The following is a 7,242-nucleotide window of genomic DNA, read 5'->3' on the forward strand; positions in this document are numbered from 1 at the left end:
AGGTAAGTTAAATTTGATAAGTTGCCAGTAGGCAACTATGTTGAGTATGACCCCGTAGGTCCCCCATTACCTCTCCTTCCCACTAACCTCTGTGTTCCAAAGGCTGATCTGTACTGTCTATATTGATGAGGCCGGTGTAGCCTGCATTCCCAGTGGATTCTGCTAGAGAAGGATTTTTTCACAGCAAGAGAGCTGCCTAAGGATTTTGCTTTTCCAGTGCTCTGCTGTCAGGTAGTTGAGATTTAGCTATATCCTCAGCAGTAGGCCACAGCCTGTCAGACAGTTTCAGGAAGGAAGTTACTTCTCTGATTTCTTTCTGGCCCCTTCAGGCCTAGGTTGGCAAAGAGTTTCCTTTCTTGCTAGTTCCTTCATGCTGTAATATTCCTTCCAGATTTCTCTGAAAGCCCCATCTGCTCTTGGGTTTCTTTATCAAATTCTCTTCAGTCGCCAAGTTTGAATAAGCTATTTCTTGACATAACCATAATTCAGCATTCTTACAGACCACCGTGCTTTAAAATTAAGATTACTCTCCTTGTTTTTATCAAAATCTTTCCATAATTTTATCCCATCAATATTCTTTTTACTGCAACATATTCTCATTTATATAAGCTAAAGGTAAAACCTATACTGAGCAAATACAAATTTTTATTTAAAATGTTATCTCAGTTTAGATTGCATTATACTTATTGCTATGAGGTAGTAATGCATTTGTCCTTAAAGAGACTATTTCTATGCTTTAGAACAGATTGCTTTGGAGAGGGAGAGGTGGGCAGGTCTGGAACATCACTGTCTTTACAAAAAAATGTGATTCTAATCTCCAAAGAGCATTGACCTTAGCCCTTGTAACATACACACAGAGACTTCCTTATCCAGACAGGCTGTGCTAGCTCTACACAGAAGCAGAATGATCTGGTATTTGTTAACGGTCACCCAAACTATTCCCAATTCTCCATTCACTGTATGATTTTAGCTACCATTTCCTTGGTGGTGGAGTGCAGGCCTTTGCTTTCTATTTTCTTCTTGGCAGACAAAGTCACCTATGCATTAGGAACCACACAATAGGTCACTAACAGCGTATCATGGATTACCCACAGCATCCTTCCTTAGGAAGAGCCAGGCACTGGGTGCCTAAGAACATGGAAGTTTATTAATGTGAGACCTGCTTGAATGGCAAACAGAGAAAGGCCTGGTGGCATGAAGAGGCTTCGTGTGTTTTAGAGGAGATACACTTCCCAATCCTTCACAATTCTGTAGGTGGGAAGCACAGGGTTCTCAGTAAAACCATAAAAACAAAGACTACAGCCAAGGAAGAGGGGACTAAATAAAAACAAAGAGGAAAGGGTACGTCATGGCTTTTTGATGCCCCCAGTTAGGACCATCTGAGTAACACACAGAGCAGCTGCACTGAGGTAAGATATGACATGCATTTCTGAGTTGTTATTTGGATTATGATGAAAATTCTTGTTTAAAATTCAGCACTTGTGAGACCTAGAAAGATGGCTCAGTGGTTCAGAGGGTGCACTGCTTGTGCTAAGGACCCAGGTTCCATTACCAACACTTTCAGGATGATGACCACCTGAAACACTAGCTCCAGGGGGTACCTGATGCCTCTGGCTTCTGTAGGCAACTACACTCACATCCACATCCCGTCCCTCCAAAACATATATAGACATAATTTAAAATTTACAATCAAGTAAACCTTTATAGTGATTACAATGTGGCACAAATGCTCACCAATCTCCTGTAATTCTCCTTTCACACAGGAAACTTAACACCCTAACATACTTCAAACCCTAAATATTTTTTCTTCATTTATTTTTTTATTGATTTTGATTGAGCTCTACATTTTTCTCTGCTCCCCTCCCTGTCTCTCCCCTCCTCCTTCAGACTTCCCCCAAGGTCATCATGCTCCCAAGATCTTGTCTTTTTCTACTTCCCATGTAGATTAGATCTATGCAAGTCTCTCTTAGTGTCCTCATTTTTGTCTAAGTTCTCTGGGATTGTGGTTTGTAGGCTGGTTTTCTTTGCTTTATGTTTTAAAACCACCTATGAGTGAGTACATATGATAATGGTCTTTCTGTGTCTGGGTTACCTCACTCAAAATAAAGTTTTTTAGTTCCATCCATTTTCCTGCAAAATTCAAGATGTCATTATTATTTTATGCTGTGTAGTACTTCATTGTGTAAATGTACCACCTTTTTCTTATCCATTCTTCAGGTGAGGGACATTTAGGTTGTTTCCAGGTTCTGGCTATGATAAACAATGCTGCTATGAACATAGTTGAGCACATGTCCTTGTGGCATGATTGAGCATCCTTTAGATATATACCCAAAAGTGGTATTACTGGGTCTTGAGGAAGGTTGTTTCTTAATTTTCTGAGAAATCGTCACACTGACATCCAAAGGGGCTGTACCAGCTTACATTCCCACCAGCAATTCAGAAGCGTTCCCTTTTCCCCACAACCTCTCCAACATACAGAGGTCTGATCTCCAAAATAAACAAAGAACTCAAGAAATTGGTCATCAAAAGAACACATAATCCAATTTAAAAAAAATTGAATACAGATCTAAACAGAGAACTCTCAACAGAGGAATCTAAACTGGCTGAAAGACACCTATGGAAATGCTCAACGTCCTTAACCATCAGAGAAATGCAAATCAAAACAACTCTAAGTTTCCATCTTACACCTGTAAGAATAGTCAAGATCAAAAACACTGAAAATGCTGGATATTTAAAAGAGAAAATAATCCCAGTACAACTGTTTGGGTAGGAAGCCTGGCTTGGACCCCAGACCTGTCAGAGTGGTGAGCAGATGCGTAGCTATGCTTTTATTTGGGTGTGTCTCCCTGGCAAAGCTCCATCAGACTCAGCACAGCTTCCAATCTTTCGTGTTGTTTACATTAAGGACCTCCTACGCATCAAGATAATTTCTCTAGAGAGTGATCTGATTCAGAATAAAGAGGACAGAGATCTGTGCCGAGGACAGCAGGAGGAGCAGAGGGATAACACGTCAAAGTTGGGAAGGAAGGAAGCACATTTCCTTTCTGTTTCTTTGTGGATGGGCCACTTTCTCCCTGAAGGTATTATGTTCCCTCTCTACTGTATGCTCAATCCTTTATTTTAAAAAAAAAATACTCCGCGATTTCTTGCCTCGTCCAGATCCTTCTTTATGCATTTTTCAGTCTGCATGTCTTACATTATCTCTGGTGCGTCACAGTTGCAGGTAGAAAAATAAAGACCTCCTTCGGACTGGCATTTAAAGGCTTATTATTCTCTTTTTGATATATGAGCTTAATGGTCATTAACACTAAAATGAACCAGCTGAGAAAGGAAAAAAAAAATCTACCTTCAAAGGTTCAAGAATAAATAATGTAGCACAATCCCTTCCCTCTCACCTCACTAAAATGATATTAACCAGTTCCACATTTCTTCAAAGAAAGCTTTTAAAAGTTTAATACTGTCTGCATTCACTTTTCAAAGGTGTGCTAATGCCTTCCTGGAGTCTGATTGCTTTGTGAGGAATTCCTTTGCCTCAAAGTAGATTTAAAACATCCTCTTCCATCCCATTTTCTATATTCAACCTTCAAGATTAAATATAGAAGATCACAAAACTCTAAGTTTTTTTTAAACTAAAGACAAGGCATGTAATCCTTTGAGAAATATTATGATTGTTTAATTCTTCCACAGTTTGGAAAGTTTCAATAGTAAGTAAACACATACATGTATATATACAGCAAATCAAGATGAGTGGTTAAATCAACATTTTTTTCATTAATTCAATTTTTTTCACAATCCCTCCATACTCTGTTTTCCTTACAAGTTTCAATTCTATAGGCATTTATTTCTCTCTCGTATCCAAAATAAATACATCAAGCACATGTCTACTCATGTGAGTCTAAGGGTAATTTCATATACCTCTTTACAGGTGACCTAATACGTATAGACTATATAACCCAAAATAGTCAGAATTAAACCCTGAGATATCCTCACACATGAAACATTTGGATTTTGTAAACAGATAAAAAAATTAGCAAGAATGAGGATGTCACAGATCTTTCAGGATGAGTGACAGGTACTGGTCGGAGCCCTCTCCTTTGTGCTTTCCCTCGATAGCACCTTATATCTAAGAGGGCAGTGCTGGAAAGACAAAGTCTCCGTTTCCGGAGAGGCATAACCCCGTGTTGATGATAGCTCCAATTCTTCCTTGGGGATCCCCTTTCTAGAATTTTCCACTTGCTCAAATTCGCCTTTCTCAAATGTCCCTCCCTACTGCTGGTCAGGATTATCTCAGGGTTCAGTTTTGTACAGCCGACTGAAGGCAGAGATAACAAGATAGCTGCCTTTCCTATCTGATGGGCCTCACTTTTTATCAGACTGGGGAGTGGAACAACTTTTGCCATATGCCTGGTAGAAAGGGATGCAGTATCAGAGGTGGAGTGTGTCCTGTAATTCAGTGCTGGCTTGACCCTGAATCGCAGCTGACAGAGAAGTAAGAAATTAACAGACTCAACTGGGGAAAAAAACAAAAACCAAAACCCATATATCAGCTATCTGAAGTTCCATCAGTTTCTTTCTCCATTTGTGGGAGCATTTTATCAGCACTTAATTAAAGCTGAAGTTTCTATCGGTAGTCCTCATATGACTGAAACCTTCTGAGAATCCTCATAACCTGTGAGTTCTGACCCAAAGGCCTCAGATTTGGCAAGGGTCTTTGCTTTCATAACAGACTCTCAGGTAACGCTGGTACTCAGCCACGGATCATATTTTCAGAAGCAAGAGACTTCAGTGTGCAGTAGAATTCCCCGGGCAACTTAATTCAAACACAAAACCGTCAAACTCTGTAGCAGGGCATATGAGGTAGGACCCAGGATTTTTTGTTTATTTTTCTTTCAGAACTGAAAATTCTTAGGCTTTAGCATGTCAGGCAAGTTCAGGGTGTGCTGGATTCAGCGTTGGATAAGATATCAGTCCAAAGCACAAATGTGCTTTGGCTTCACAAATGATGAAGTCTGGAATATGAGATAAAAAGTTTCAGAACTCTTAGGCAGAGCTCCCGAGCTTACAAAATGAGCTTGGTAATGCCTGCTCCATTTTTTTGTCAGCACCGCTGTAGTTGTCAAGCAGATCACATGTGGTCATCACTGTTCATCCGTAAGCTACCTGCCGGCCCTCTGTTATCGTTCCCAGTCATCCGATCTGAGACTCTTTCACCACCTTCTCCCTCATGTGCTTCCAGACCACTTTTCCAGTCTTTAAAATATTCACAGGGGATCCCAGTAATACACTCTGAGGGAATCCTGGAACACCCGCAGAAAGCCCAGACACTCGGAATGGACACAAGCATCCACTTAGAACAGTACATCAAGAGCAGTAGGCTTTATCTGTGCCTGAACTGGTTTCTGTCTGGGTCAGGAACAATTTTCTCATGTGAAATTAGAACCCATGACATCTCAGTTTCTTAAGAGATCATCTCTCTCTTCATATGATCTTCAATGATTTTATTCTCGTGGCATCTAAAACTTTGGTTTAGAGACTTTCATGATATGAGATGAAAGTCTTTCCATCATATGTGTCTCAGAAGCTAAGGTGTTCTTGATAACTTGGAAGCAATGCAAGTATCAATACCCCAACTCTTCCATTTCCCCTATTTCTTTGATCATCTATTCAACTCCTGAGTTCCATAAGCCAATGGAAAATGTCCTCTCATCTTCTAACCCCAATTCCCTCACAGTCAGCATCTGCTGTCTGTTCATGGGAAATTTCCACTGTGAAAGATCATCATTCAAAAGCATGAGGATGCACCACCCCTTGGGAAAAAAATAAAACCATATTCATCTGGGTATGGGAAATGGTGTTCCACAGTATTCACCCAAGCATACTCACGTAAGACTTAATAAATCCTTCTGGACTCAAAAGTATTTCTCATGCCAAGTTTGCTCTGAACTGGGTTCAATGACCGCGTTACTGTGCTTATAGATGGAAATGGGATGCTCGGCAGATTGGTCATTGTGGAGACCTTCAGAACACTTTCCCTCCTCTCACACACATGCCACTTGCCTGTCTGCAGCCAGACTCAGATATCTCCCCCATCAGGCTGATTTCTGAAACTGCAACATGAATAAGTCTCTTTTGAGCTAAGAAAAGGGACACTAAATGAACCTTTCTTAACTAACTTATTTGAGAGTAAATCTACAAGATTCATGGCAACAAAGGTAACTGTCCTAGTTTCTTATTGTTGCTAATGATGAGAGAATCCAACTGTGTGACTTAAGGCAACAAAAATTTATCTTACAATCCTGTAGGTCACAAGAGCAAAATGTGCTAATACTGTGGTGTTCCTTCTGGAGTTCTAGGATAGAATCAACTCTCCACATGTAAATTATGGACATGATCTGCTATCCTTGGTTCATACCACATTCCATATCAGCCAAAATAAATCTCAGTGTATATTGAAATCTGTCCCATACCCATACAATTGTTACCTTCATGTACTTTATGACTATTTCTCCCCTGTCCATTTCTTCTGCCATTATTGAACCAATTTATGTACATACTGAGTAGTCTTTCCGACTTGCCTTGTGATGTAAGCTTCTTTGCTAACATGTTTCAGAGAGAAAGATATGGCTAGTTTGGGAGGTCCATCATTCTGCCTCCTGTTGTACCTGGAAAGAGGCCTTATTCATAGTATAAAAAATAAAGGCGTTATACATCAGACCGAGATGAAATAGATGGAATATCTGAAGGAAGATATTGAGAATCTAGAAAAGAGAAAGCAAAGACAAATGATGAAGAAAATCCTTTTCAAATAATGTAAATTGTGAAAAAGAAAGTCTATTTACTTCATAATTTTATTTTGTTATACTTTACATAGTTTTACTTTATTCATAGCTCTTCTACAAAACAAATGACAAGTTTGCCTATGGAAATACAATTATAACAACTTATAAAATATATGATAGGAATTGTAGTGGTTATCTTTAGTACTGGGATTATGCGTCTCCTTTATTCCATTTTCTGTAGTTTATACTGAGTCTACCTTCTTATGCTTTTTACTGCCCTATTCCTGATTGTGTTTACAACCATGGGATGCTCACAGCAGCCTCTCCACTGGCCTGTTTGTATTCATCTTTGCTCCTGTAGTACATCCTCTGAACATCATCCAAAACAACCATCTCCATGGTTATCTGCCTCCTTACCTCCCTCTGCTTCTCCAACCTCAGCTTCCTGCTGTCTGTTTTCCAT

This window comes from Microtus pennsylvanicus, chromosome 9 (genome assembly GCF_037038515.1).
Source record: "Microtus pennsylvanicus isolate mMicPen1 chromosome 9, mMicPen1.hap1, whole genome shotgun sequence".
Classification (NCBI taxonomy): Eukaryota; Metazoa; Chordata; class Mammalia; order Rodentia; family Cricetidae; genus Microtus; species Microtus pennsylvanicus.